The sequence below is a fragment of the Cyphomyrmex costatus genome, unplaced genomic scaffold, assembly GCF_001594065.2.
Source record: "Cyphomyrmex costatus isolate MS0001 unplaced genomic scaffold, Ccosl1.0 scaffold146, whole genome shotgun sequence".
Lineage (NCBI taxonomy): Eukaryota > Metazoa > Arthropoda > Insecta > Hymenoptera > Formicidae > Cyphomyrmex > Cyphomyrmex costatus.
Genome location: NW_017275457.1, coordinates 778580 through 792963, shown reverse-complemented (window position 1 = coordinate 792963; position 14384 = coordinate 778580). Strand labels below are relative to the sequence as shown.

At 31.2% G+C, this 14384-nt stretch overlaps 1 pseudogene; it reads right to left on the bottom strand.

Annotated features, from left to right (window-relative positions):
• The window catches only part of LOC108783257 (fatty acyl-CoA reductase 1-like), a 14762-nt pseudogene extending 3600 nt beyond the window's left edge, over positions 1-11162 (bottom strand).
• Positions 11163-14384: the final 3222 nt, after the last annotated feature.

Sequence of the window (14384 nt, the reverse complement as noted above, 5' to 3'; positions counted from 1 at the left end):
CCTGCACAGGGGCACACGACTTCTACGATTGTACTGTTGCTATGATAGTACTGTCGGGGCAGACCTCTGTCGACGGTGTGGCCGAAGGCCACCCCCTTGCATCCGCCCATGTGTGTGTGTGTGTGTGTGTGTGTGTGTGTGTGTGTGTGTGTGTAAAATACCAAGTAATAGACTCATAATCGTTATATAACGAATGAAACACACACACCCCCGCACCCACACCGTCGACAGAGGTCTGCCCCAACAGTACAATCACAGTAATAGTACAATCGTAGAAGTCGTGTGCCAATGTGCGGGGGGGGGGGGGGGGGGGGGGGGGGAGGGTGAAAGTTACTTCGCGTGGAAAGTACGTTTCTGAACAGGGAAAGGTAGAATAGTACTTCATATCTTACATGTATAGCATACGTTACAACTATGATTGTTAATAACTTTTTAACGAAAGACGAGCGACAGCTAAAACCTGTTGAGGGTTACTCAGGGTCATGACTTTGACAACATATGTCAAGGTCAAAGTCATTGGAGGGAGGTCCCCTGATCGAGACATTTACCATTATAACAATAAAACTATAACTATTATAAAACTATACTATTCAATTCATATATTTAAAGTCCGCAACACTTCAAAAAAATAGATTTTACACAAAACATATACATTTTTATAAATACATTATTATACAAAAATTATTTTTAAATATGTATAGTAGAAGAAGAGAGAAAGTCAGAGCGACGAGGCAGGAGGGAGGAAAAGAAGATATCTAACTAGATCTACATTAATAAATATATTATATAAGCAGGATGATATTTCAGATTAATGATTCATAAACTTAGGTCCTTACTTATAAAAAATACATTGTTTTAGTTTTACGGAGTATATTAATTTTAATAATTGAGGAAAATACATGCGGGAATAATTTTCATAAACTTAACTATAATCAAATATTTAATTTAAATCTTACATAGGATGTCGTCCAGAGAATTTTAAAATTAAATCTATCAATACAGCTGGCAGCATGTGCAATAAAATTGTTAATATATAGAACAGAGCAAAATTATTGGTCAATTTTGAATAAGGAGTCCAGATAATTCCTTCAAAAGGCACTTCCTTTAAAACATTTAATATTGTCTTAACACCATCCTGATATGAGCAATAAGTCAGATTTGTACAGTTTAAAACAATAATCTTGGAACATGTTCTCTCTGTAAAGCTAATAATAAATTAATTAGTTATTAAATTAAATGTGAATAAAAATAGTTTTGAAATTTACGTAGAGTAATTTATGAAAATTGTATTTAGTATTAAAAATAATACAAGTATTTATAAATTTTTACATTATGAGATGCATAAAATATTATGAATGTTATTAAATATTTACATCTCCTATAATAAATTAAAAAGTAAGAAAATTTGTTTTTTTCTCTTATATACTGTGCTTAAATTAATTTAACTATGGAACGTAATTTAAATCTCATGATGCTTAAGAAATATTTTAAGGATGTTTTGACTACTCAATATTAGTATCTAACATTATTAATTAAACAATGATTAAATAAAGGCCGAATGACGGTCAAGCAAGATTTAGGTTGCTACAGTAATGTGTGAATTTATTTACCACGTATGTAGTTTTCTTTAATCTACTGATGAGTCTAGTAGTGGAAACCGGGACGAAACGCCAACTTGTGATATTCTTCGCAATCTTATTTTTCACAGAATTTGATTTATTATTAATTTAATTTACATTAATTAATAACAAATCGTTAAATTTTAATATATGTCTTTCAACATATTATTAAGATCCAATAAGATGCTATAAGCATCAAATATTGTTAGATTGCGTGTCAATTTAACTAGTGATATTACTACGGTAGTTATTTAGAGTTGCGTTTGTAAAAAGTCTGAAAATATTTCGGCGCGCGATTAAAGAAAACTACATACGTGGTAAATAAATTCACACATTACTGTAGCAACCTAAATCTTGCTTGACCGTCATTCGGCCTTTATTTAATCATTGTTTGAATACTAACGGTCCTACAAATATTGTAATTATTAATTAAACAATCAACTAAAATGAACTAAATATTAGTCAACGTTATTAAAAAATTTTGATAATATTAACTCGTAAAACAAGTACGTAAATAGGCCAAATATAAAAATTAACTCGTAAATATGTTCTGAAATCAACTGCAAAATATAAAATAATAAATAATTTAAATCTTAATGGTTATATGCAGCAAAATGATCATATTTTCTGCACTTTTAGGTAAATATCTGTTAAACTATTAAGTTGATCCAGTTAGAATTTTGTATATATATTTATTACTTATATATTATTATTATTATTATTATTATTATTTATTTATTGTGTACAAGAATTACAACAGAAAATGAGATACAGATAAATTACATAAATCCATTAACACAATTGGCGAGGCGCCAGCAAGACTGCTGTTTTAATCCTCCCAGTGAGACAAAAACGATTTTATGTCTTGCAAAAACAATAAATTAAAATAAAATGAGAACATAACAAGATATACATAATCATACATATGAAACAAAAACGATTTTATGTCTGGCAAGAAGAATAAATTAAAATGAAATCATACACGATATCATCCATGATAATCATACATGATATACATAAGCATACACATATAGATAATTTTGCAGCATGCCCATTACATTCAGTGATTCGAAATAAAATACCGACTTTTTTATATATTATATATCATCAAAATTCCGTGAAAAAGCAACGGAAATTATTTCTTTCTAATGAACAATAAGTAACGGTAACAAATTACTTTTTACATTGAGTAATAAGTAATTAATTTGACACACATTTAAAAAATTATCAAATTTGTAAAATAGATTAAATAAGATGCACACGACCATATTGCAAACGTAAACTGAAATAGCTGAGAAGCAAAGAAAACTTTTCTGATTATATCTAATAAATTAATTAATATACAATTAAAAATGTATGCATATATAAGTTGACAATCATACGTCGTTAATCCTAGATTCCAAGTTAGGACTATTATAGCTTTGGTGATAACGTCTACTGGTACTGCATTTACGTTAACAGTTTTATTCGCATAGAATACTCGTATTATTCCTTTCCCACTTCCAATAAAAAGTCCCACTGGTCCAATAAAGTTATCTATCCATCCTGGCAATGGTTCTTCAATTGTCATTATTACTACATTATGAAATATATTTGTTAGTTAGATTATTATTGTTGGAATATTTGAATTCTAATAATATTACCGAGTTATTTCTTATACATACAACCGAAATGGAAATTGTAAATCTTTTATACTTGTAATTTATTTATTACAAGTAAAATATTCAGATATTTTGTTTAAAAACATATTTGTTATTAATTATGATACATTACAAATATTATACAATTTTAAATAAAAGTATACCAGATTCTGATCTACAATAAAAATTTAAATATACCTCTCTGTTGACAGAAAATCAATACAAGTCAAAAATATTAGTATTAGCAAAACGGTATCTGAATTTTGAAAAATTATAACATATATTTAAAAAATATAATTGCAAGTATACAATGTGAAAAAAAATTATTATTTTCGTCATTTGTACACTAGAACCGTCGAAGCTTGACCTCCCCCCTCCTCAGTTAAAATATTATAATAATTACCGAACTAAAGTCAGATATAAGAAAAATCAGAATTTTCGAAAGGTTTACCATCAAATTTATATTCCGAAATGTCATTCAAGAAATCTATAATTTCGTTTGTGTGATTGCAGTGTTTTATTACGCACACCAGGCATGATTTTATAATTACGCACGCCGACTTTGTAAAGAAAAGTAAAAACATGATCGAAAGAACACTGAGAAATAACGTTCGACTACGACGTAACGCTTCGTTCACCCCCGCGAGGGTAGGCCATGCATCATAACTTTCATGGAATAAAATGTAAAAAAAATTGAATAATTAAACAAATTTATGGTAAAGTTCGATTTCAAGTATGCTGTTTCGTCCGGATGAATATAACAGTACTATCTTTCCTCTGCTCAATTCTTAACAGGCCTTTAAATCACATATAGGAATATAAAGACGCGGCGCTGTCCTGCACTCCTACGCGCACATTTGCATTCAGCGCTCATTAGTTTAAATTAACAAATCTGAAAACATGGATAACGGAGGGGAAGATCCATCCGGTCGAGACAGCATAACTGAAATCGAATTTCACCGTAAGTTTGTTTAATTATTCAATTTCGCAACTTCTCGTCCGGATGGATAACGGTAGATGTTCAAAGCTCAGATTTGTACCTAATTCTAGTAAAAAAAAGAAGGTAAAGGTTTATACCTTGAAGATATAATTAAGTATTTCATTGTCACCAGCTGAAGATAAGATAAACATAAGTAAGTTCAGAAAAAGAACAGAAAAGGTAGGATTTGCAGTATTTTAAGATATATGAAAAATAAATTTCTTGTAACATTCACGTTATTATGAAGTATTTAGGATTGCAGAGTGGAAGGACAACTCTTTAGAAATCGATACTTATTATAAAATTTAGCAAATACTTCTGACGATCTAGTCCAACCATACGTCTAATTTCCTCCAGACTGATAACTTTACTCGCTGCGAGGAATGTTGAGACATGACGAGTAGAATGAGCCGAGAAGGTGTTTATATCGACACTCATAGTGCTTAACTCTGATTTTACCCAGCGTCCCAATGTTAGGGAAGAGACAGAATTGTACGGTGGGAGAGAAGAAACAGAGAGGATGTCGCAACCTTCACACGCGATCCCTTGTAGAAAAGTACTAGTGAGCACTAGGAGTATTACCTGTATGAGGCACTACTGTACTACAACACCAGCACAGTAGTGCTGTAGTGTAGGTTTAGGCTGAGAATTCGGGACAGAAACCCGGTGACGGTTCTACGTAAATTCAATATTTTTGCAGAACTTATCGTGAACAAAGATAAAATTGATGGTAATACAATACACTATTTAATTGAAAGTAAAAAAATTTCAAGACTTTAGATACAATTAGAGATGACAGAAATTACTGGCGGGACAAAATTGGCACGGCGGCGGTTCTAGTGTTAATTAAAACATTGTTCCAATTTAAAATTTCAAGAATTTTTTACTAAAACTAAACTATACTTATTTTTTAATATATATGTTATTTCTATTAAGATATGTGTATGTTCTGTCTTTCGGCTTTTAGTGCTAGTATTAACAGAAAAAGATATTGCACCAGTATAATTATTTCAGAAAATTTTTTTGCAAAACAAAATAAATATAAAATATTCGGCATATCACAAAGTATTGCATTAAAAAAAAATTTATTTTTAGCACATAATTCGAACAAGGACAACTTACCAATGGAAGGTCTTACAATTGCACATGGAAAGAAAGAAGAATATTTCTGTATTACACTTTCCGCCAAATTTTTCGAAAAAATGTATGTATTGGGAATGTAATCTAAAAATCTGTGTACATAATTTCAAGTGTATACAAAATTTAAAAATTTTATAAGAAAAAATAATAGTTCTCAAAAATCAAGTTTTTTAAATATAACTTTATGTATTATATAAAATATAAAGTAGATATAATTTCCGTTTGATTAACTTACTTTGCTGTAAAAACGTTTAAAGTATGTTCATCCATTAACTCAGCTATTTCGATCATTTTCTGCCAATCGAATACAGGTGGATACACTTTTTCTTCAATGGTTGGCTCATTTATGTGTGCAAATGCTGTACTAACATATACTAATGCCTTCAATAAATAAGAATAATTCAGTTGAAAAACTTGTTAAAAACCTGTTTTGATGTAAACAAATTTAGGTAATAACAACATCAATAATAAGTTTATACACTAAGAAAAATTTTTAATTGAAAATGAGTAAATCAAAACTTTTTTGTTTAATCATTCCACTTGAAATAATCAGATCGATAATTATATTTATGATTACAGAAATACTAATTGATATGATCAAAATTTCACTAATTTGTTCATTCTCGACTAGAAATTTTTCTCTCAGTACAGATATTAATACATTATAAAATTTCAAATGTGTCATTATTCATCTAAATTTATTTTATTTTATTATTAATAAATTTGAAAAATATGCCATATATAATAATCTAAATAACACAGCCACACAAAAAAAAAAAAAAATTCTGATCTGGGGGTCTGACTATATATTTTCTATGTTTTTTGGGTCGCTGAATCCGAATCCGAGGCCCATTCAACCCCATCACATCAGGTTTTTGAAAAAACCTCAAAAAACCAATATGGCGGACACTTTTTTGGAAAATTTATCGGATTCGCTTGAAACTCGCTACTCGGGGGTTTTTGGGGTCGCTGATTACGAATTTGAAGTCAGTTTTCAAAAATTCAAAATGGCGGATCCAATAAAGATGTTCTTTTGAGAAATTAAAAACTTGAGTGTTTTAATTCACCCGTATTTACTTTGTATCTTGCGTGTGCCTGCGTCCAGGGCACCTCCACGTGGTGACGGTGGGCAACGGTGTTTGTCTCCTATCCGGCGAAGTCCCTGGATAACGGCTTTGATGCCGTCATGGCAGTCACACGTAAGAAACGTTTTACGATGCAGGAGGTCGGAACTCCAGTATCGGCGGCTGGTCAGGGTGAGAAAGCGGGCCCGCAGTCGTCGTCATCAGGCAACCGCAGCTCTACTTTGGTTGGTGACTTGGCTGATGTAGAGTGTAATGCTACAAGATCCATTAAATAGATCTTTTGAGGAAAAGAGAACCAGATACAGTTCAAAAAAAGAAAACAATTAAAGTGATAAATGTTTCTCAAAAAAAAAACTTTTCCTCAAATAGCATTAACAAACAGCTTTTTTAAGAGCTACATGATGTACAAAATCTGATCGTGCAACCTCCTCGCGGTGTACATCGGGTAACGCAAATGCCGACGGTACATTATTTAGTAAAATAGACGTGATAACATAAACATTGAAACTAAAGATATTACGCGCGTTTAATAGCACAAATTGTAGGTTTTTTTAGATTATGTCCGAATCGTGATATGATAAATCTAAACTGACTTCAAATTCGTAATCAGCGACCCCAAAAACCCCCGAGTAGCGAGTTTCAAGCGAATCCGATAAATTTTCCAAAAAAGTGTCCGCCATATTGGTTTTTTGAGGTTTTTTCAAAAACCTGATGTGATGGGGTTGAATGGGCCTCGGATTCGGATTCAGCGACCCAAAAAACATAGAAAATATATAGTCAGACCCCCAGATCAGAATTTTTTTTTTTTTTTGTGTGGCTGTGTAATCATTGATAAGGATAAAATTTACGATTAAAATATATGTATATAAGTTCAAATAATATTGTTGCAACGTAAGATGTATGTACCATGCGACATAACGAATTATACATTAATAATACATGCATAATCGCAATTACTCTTTCTCTCTCACTCTCTCCCTTTCTCCCTCTTTGACTTACTATTAAATTTTTCATGCTCTGCGCTAAAATACAGATGTCTCTCGTTGCTCTAGTATTGGCAAATATGGCATGTCTTAAACTGTTATTAAATTTTATTTCCGCCGCTGAATGTATTATTATAGTTACTCTTTTAATTAGCATTTCTCTATCCGCTACTGATAAACCTAATTCTTTCTCAGCAACATCGCCAGAAATTGGAATCAATTTCTTAAAATACAAAGGTTGCTCTTTGCGCAGTTTTTCATATAACTGAAATAAAAAAGCATTGTAATTTAAGCAAATGTTTTTATTATAATATTTAAAATAATTTCTAAGATGTATTTAATAAATTTATAACAGACAAGTAAAACATTCAACTTTAGCGTTTGTAACAATCTTACTCTAAATATGTGTATTCCAATACTTTATTATATAACTTATTTATACTAGAGAAATATGAAGAAAAGGGAATTAATGGTTAAAATGTTAAACCTAAATTAATCACTTGAAACTTTATGAGATCCTCTAGAAAAGAAATAACAAGTATAGATATCTATCTACCAAATTCGAATATTGACGTGAAAATAGAGATTTATTACCGATTACGCTGAAATACTTGCCTTAAGTCCTTAAAACAGGACACCCTGTAGATTATGTCAACTAAAAATTGTATTTTCAACATTTGTTATTCGCTTGTTAATACAATATGCAACTGATATATTTATATATTTTAAAGATACAAAATTTTAAAGAACACTCATATACTATTTCTGCAATCAATAAATTTCGATTTTTGTAACTCTTTCCCTGATTCTAATGGATAAATGATTTCTTATTTTTAGAGAATCGCACGAACAGTTTCTAACAGGATCCATATCTATTCTGTTCAAAGAGAGGTTCGTCATCCTTAGAAAAGGATGGAGCAAGCAAAGTGAAGATAATTTTGTACCTATATGTAAATACGTGTTCGATCAGAGGTTTAGAAAATTAAACGAGTGAAATAATATAGGCGCCTATTTGAACTCGCCTATTAAAATATTAATAGGCGAGTTCAAGACGGCAAAGCAGCTAAGGTACACTTGCTAAGCGATTAAATATGATTGGTCAGATGTATAAATAACAACCAATTATGATCATTTGCTCGGCGAGCAGACTATTCCTTTTGTCACTTTGAACGCGCCCACTATCTCCATTTTTCTCGCTATGCTAACACCAGACAGAAACCTCTGAGAGAGGACATAAAGGTCTTTTACATGTAATTGTAAAATGCTTTGTGCACTACCGCCTTCTAAAGAAGTGGATGTCAATTACACAACAAAATCCACTTTTTTATGGCATTTCTGATGGAAATTATTGCTGAGATCGTTAAAATCTTTATTAATTTGACAGATTTTAGTTATTTCTGCGATTTTTTATTTTTATCAGAATCACTGTAAAAAGATAGACACTGCTATGTAGTTTAGATCCACTTCTTCAGAGAGCAGTAGTGCGTGGCAGAATTTTACGGGAAAAAAGTTCTCATGTCCTCTCTCAGGTTTCTCTTTGCCGACATCTATACGCGAAAGATATAGTTACAATCTCTCGTTGAACTAAAATGTAGGCTATAAATGACTTCTTTCACACATCTTCGACTTAATATTGAAAATAACGTTTATTAAATAATAATTTTACAACAGCAATCTATCCACTACATATATCCACAACATATATCCACTATTAAAATGTAATAATTTATTTAATATTTAAAAGATGCGTTGTTAAGTCCGATCTACAATTGCTTAAATGTAGGGGAGGATCCCGTTAGCCTACATTCGATTACACACACCACATTGACCGGTGCCTAACGTTTCTCTATTTTACCAGTGAGGTTTTATTACTTTTAAATTGGCCAATCAGCGTGCAATGTGTGCTATCGGGATTATAGGCATTCGGAATATTTTCAAATGTCGTTGTAGTTGTAAGAATTGACCAATTATAGTTGAATACAAGGAGAATATCCAACTGTGATTAAAGGATTCTTACAACGATCGCTTACAGCTACGTTTACACAATTGTAAATCAGGTTTTACAAATACTTCACACAGCACATAATGTAATAAGAAAGGTAAACCATTTCGGTAAATATGGAGTGAACTGAAAGGTGCGGGGATATGTCAGTCAATCAGAGTTTGGATAATTTGACTGATTGAAAATGGCAAACGGAGCAATCAGTCATGCTGTAACTATTATATAAGATAAAATAGGATTGTTTTGTGTGTATATATATATATATGAAGACAATTTCGATTATATTAGGCTGACGTGCTGTGCAAAGAGAATATAAAAATATTTTCTTTCCCCCAAAAGATGGAACTGAAAAAGTAGTGGCTGGAAGCCTGTAAACAAACACATATTTTAAAACTCGTTTAGGGTAAGTATTAACGACTATAAATATTTAACTATATATTTCATAAACTTTGATTCTAATAAAGATCATTGTATTTTTAAAAAAAACTTTAATCTCATAATTTATTTAATAATCTGAAACATTACTTTTTTAATCCTATTTTCATTTCATTACATCTTGTAATAGTCAAAAACAATTAATATTTCATTGTTTCGAAATTTCATTATAATATTTTCAAATATTAAACGTTTTCAACTGTTGTAAAATATGACGAAATGAAAATAGAATTAATAAGGTAAAGCCTCAAATTATCAGATTTGAAATTTCAGAAATACAACGATCTTCATCACATTCTAAAATTTAGAAAATATAATGTTATTTACACATATTATTTTTTTTTCATATGTTTATTTTATTTTATGAGCTTTGTAACACGCACTGGACAATTTGCCCAATCTCTGATTGGTCGAGATTTCGACTTCCCCACCATTATGCATATTGGGTCACCTTTCTTATTTTATCATGACACAACATATATATTGTTCAATGAACATCGAGTGGACGTTATAATTTTTGCACATATAATGTTCGATTTTAAAGAATAAATTTGTTTCTGAATTTTACTATTTTTCTGTCGATATAACAACAGTATCGGATTTTCTAAATGTTTTATTGTCAATGTTACGTTGCCAATTATAAGCCAATGACGTACAGCCCACGTAACACAGTAACGCTTAAAAAGCGCGTATGCAGGTGCATTACTTTAGCAGCTTTTTAGCACTTTCAAAGCATTTTCAAAATCCACTATGAAAAGCGCATTATAAGCGCATACAATCAGCGCAGAATAAATACAGTTTTATAGCACATTTACTGCACTTTTCATGTCGTATAACAGTGTCTGTAATAGGTATAACTTGAAATTAGCCGAGTTATCCGCATGCAATAAAAGTGTATAATTAACAGCAGTTTTGGGAGGTGCAATCTGAACAACGCTTCGAAAGCGCTTTACACGCGCTGGTGCTACGTGGGAGATATCACTTTTATGCAACATGCATATTCAGAGAATATGCTGTGTGAGATATCTTTATATGAAAAGTATGTTCCTATATATATTTAACTTACCGGTAAATTTAATATTTTTTCGAGCCTTTCATTAACATTTAACCCTTTTTTCGACCGCATTAATAGAAATATTTCACGAACATCTGGACAAGACCGTAACACCTTTTCGAAAAAAACTTTACCCAGAAATCCTGTTGCACCAGTTAAAAGTATACTTTGTCCAGCGTAAAAAGCAGGAATCGACTTGACAGGATCAACAGTCATCTTGTCCATTACTTTTAAAACAAATCTGATATAAATACTTAGCAGCACGATGAAAAACGTAGGTAGTGGTATTGATTGACACTTTTACTATATTGTGATCAATGTTTGTAAAGTTTGAAAAAATGCTTGCGTTAGATAGACTATGCACAATTTAAATTATTTCAGTTTTATATTTGCAAGATAATAAAATGTGGGATAATCAATGCTTTACTAAACCGGAAATTATTGTATTCGTGCAACCTAAGGTTGAAAGAGCAAACATGCAACATTTTTGTATTTATTTAGGAATATGCTATTCGCTATTGTCATATCTGCGAACACATTCCTTTATTCGCGACATATAGCTGGAACATTAGTTACTGTACATGTACGTGATTGCACCATGAACTGAAAGCGTCCGTTTTACTAAATTTTTTTCCAAAAAGAAAATAAGAAAATATTTCTGTTGATTAAACAAAATTATAAATCTCTTCCTATAATTAAAATAAACAATAATACTATGTTGAATAATTTCACGTAACAAATGAAAAAATGCAGTTCTGTTATCGGGGTTTCTGGTAATATCTTATTACTGTTGCAACGGTATACAAAAAATAGATATATTAGATTAATTTAAAAAGGTTTTAACGGAATTATTGGCTCTTGCCCTTATCTCCTATATTAGTTATTTAATACATATTGAGCCTTATCTCAATCATTTAAAAAATAGATTGCTGACTTGCTGATAACTGTTTATTTGCAACATTATTAGCATGAATAAAACATTAACAAGATGCGTTAGAAAATAAATTTGCTTACATATGCAGCAGCTAATTTGATATACAGTTATTTATTAATATGAAAATATATTAGAGGATTGCATTGAGAGTCGCCGTTCACATTTAAATAGTTCTAATTGCGTATGCTGTGGTCAAGCGTGATTTACACGAAGCGATTTTCATTCGCTGGAAGCCGCGTTTAGTGATTCGCCAGCAAATTTTCACGATTCTGCTGTTAATCGCTTGAAGTAAACTTCTTAATTCGTGAGCGAATTCGCTGATGAAATCTTCTTCTACACGTTTGGGTTTTATATAGCTGGCTACTAAAATTTTGAATTAGCAGCGTCGAGTGGAAAAATTCGTCTTTTCACAACTTAAAATTTCACGACTTAAAAATTCGCTTTGGAAGAGCAGTAAGGAGCTAGCGACAAACAATATTTGCCACGACTATATGCTAACAAAAATAAATCCACGTCTAGAAGAAGTTTTTCTTACCCAGAAGCAAAGCCTATGGAAATAGATTTGTAGCAGAGCTTGCTGACAATTTTTGATTGCCGATTGGTAACAAAAACCGAGCAGAGTCCGCTGACATGATCTGACAGCAGAGCCTGCTGACAGAACTTGACGACAGAAACCGCGCAAGATTTGTCAGAAGAAAACGTTCAGGAGTTTTTATAATTTGATTTTATGAATTGATGTCAAATAGGCAAATCTCTTGGAGATTCTCAAGCTCTTTTGGAATGTGCTTTCTGAATCTCCCAAAATTTTTGACTGTTTTATAACTTTCTCATATGCATTTTGAAATGTAAAGCTAATCAAATCAGTAATATTTTAGCAGCAAAAAATAAAACTGTATTGTTTAGTGTTTTCACCAGTATATTTACACATAATTATATACAGAGTCCGCCAAAAGTCCCGGGCCGTTTGTATAATTTCTGAATGGTGCGAGATATAGGATTAAAATTTATAGGTTTACAATGGGATCATAAACTTAAATGGCATGTGGGTTCGAGTCAGGGCTCGTCTGAAAGAGCTTTTTGAGACGAAAACAACGCGGACTGACCGAGGTCTCTATGATTTTGTTTCGCAGAGTTATATGATCATTTTAACATTAAATTGTTATTCAGATGATTAAAGATTGAGACAAAATAATGCTTAATCATTTTTTAGGCTTTCACGGGTATTTTCTTCAATTATGCCAGAAGGTTTGCGGGTTTTTAATGCATTAAAAATGAAGAAAGACACGGCGATAACCCGCAAACCATCTGGCATAATGCTTAATCGTATTATATTACTGTTTTTCATTGAAGATAATATAACTTTAGATAATTATTTGAATTTGCTAAGATATCAAGTGTACCGGTTATTTAAGATATTGCTGAAGAAGTTTTCCCGAATGTTTGGTTTCAGCAGGATGGGGTTACAGCCGATTTTTCTTTGATAGTTTGAAATTTTCTTAACGGTATTTTTACTGATCGATGGATTGGTAAAAGAAGCACAATAAAATGCAGGCCACTGAGATCACTAGAACTGAAACCTTTTTTTACTGGAAAATCATTTAAAAAGTAAAATTTATGAGACTAAGCCAACAAACTTAGAAGAGCTGCGGCAAAGAATAGTGAACGTTTTGAATTCAATTTCACCAGAATGCCTAAGTAACGGTACGTTATCGATACGTTTTACGTACGCATGGGACACTATTAAGTTGTTGGAAGACATCAATTCGAACAGTTGGTAAAATAGTGTTTTTATTAATATGTTAATAAAATTAATAAAGTTTTTATTTCTCTTTACATATGCCATTGTTTCTCTCTCCCTCCCACCTCTCTCTCTCTCTCTCTCTCTCTCTTTCTTACACATACACACACGAGCACACGTAATCATGCACGTACAAGAAATGTAACTCTTAGAGATGTAACATATATAATAAAAACATTATTTTCGACCTTTTCCTCTTCTGGTTCAAAGCATGTACAAAAAGAAATCTTCTCGGAGAAGCAATCCAGTATTAGCTTCTCGCCTTGATGAAGTGATAATACACATAGAATTGTTTATATTCTAATAATAGATCTAGACACGTAGATAATATCCAGAACGCATAAGTTTAGTATAGAAAGAACTTATGGTAGCCTCAGAAATATTATCAAATAAATAAAATATTGATTAAAGATAAAGGAAAAACAGATTGGAATTAGAAATTGAAGTGGATGATGCATAAACTTTTTTATATTTATACATATATCATATACATATATTATAACCTTTCAACAAATAATTACAACACTAATAAAAAACATGTTTGTTGTTGATGTACATAACTAATTTCTATTTGTATTAGACATTATAAATAAATATAAATATCATCTCGTCTTTAATTTACGATTTAGTGATTTTCTAAACATGCACATACATGGATAATTTTTAATATTAAATTCTAAAATATTACCATTATTCTGAAATCACAATATAATGT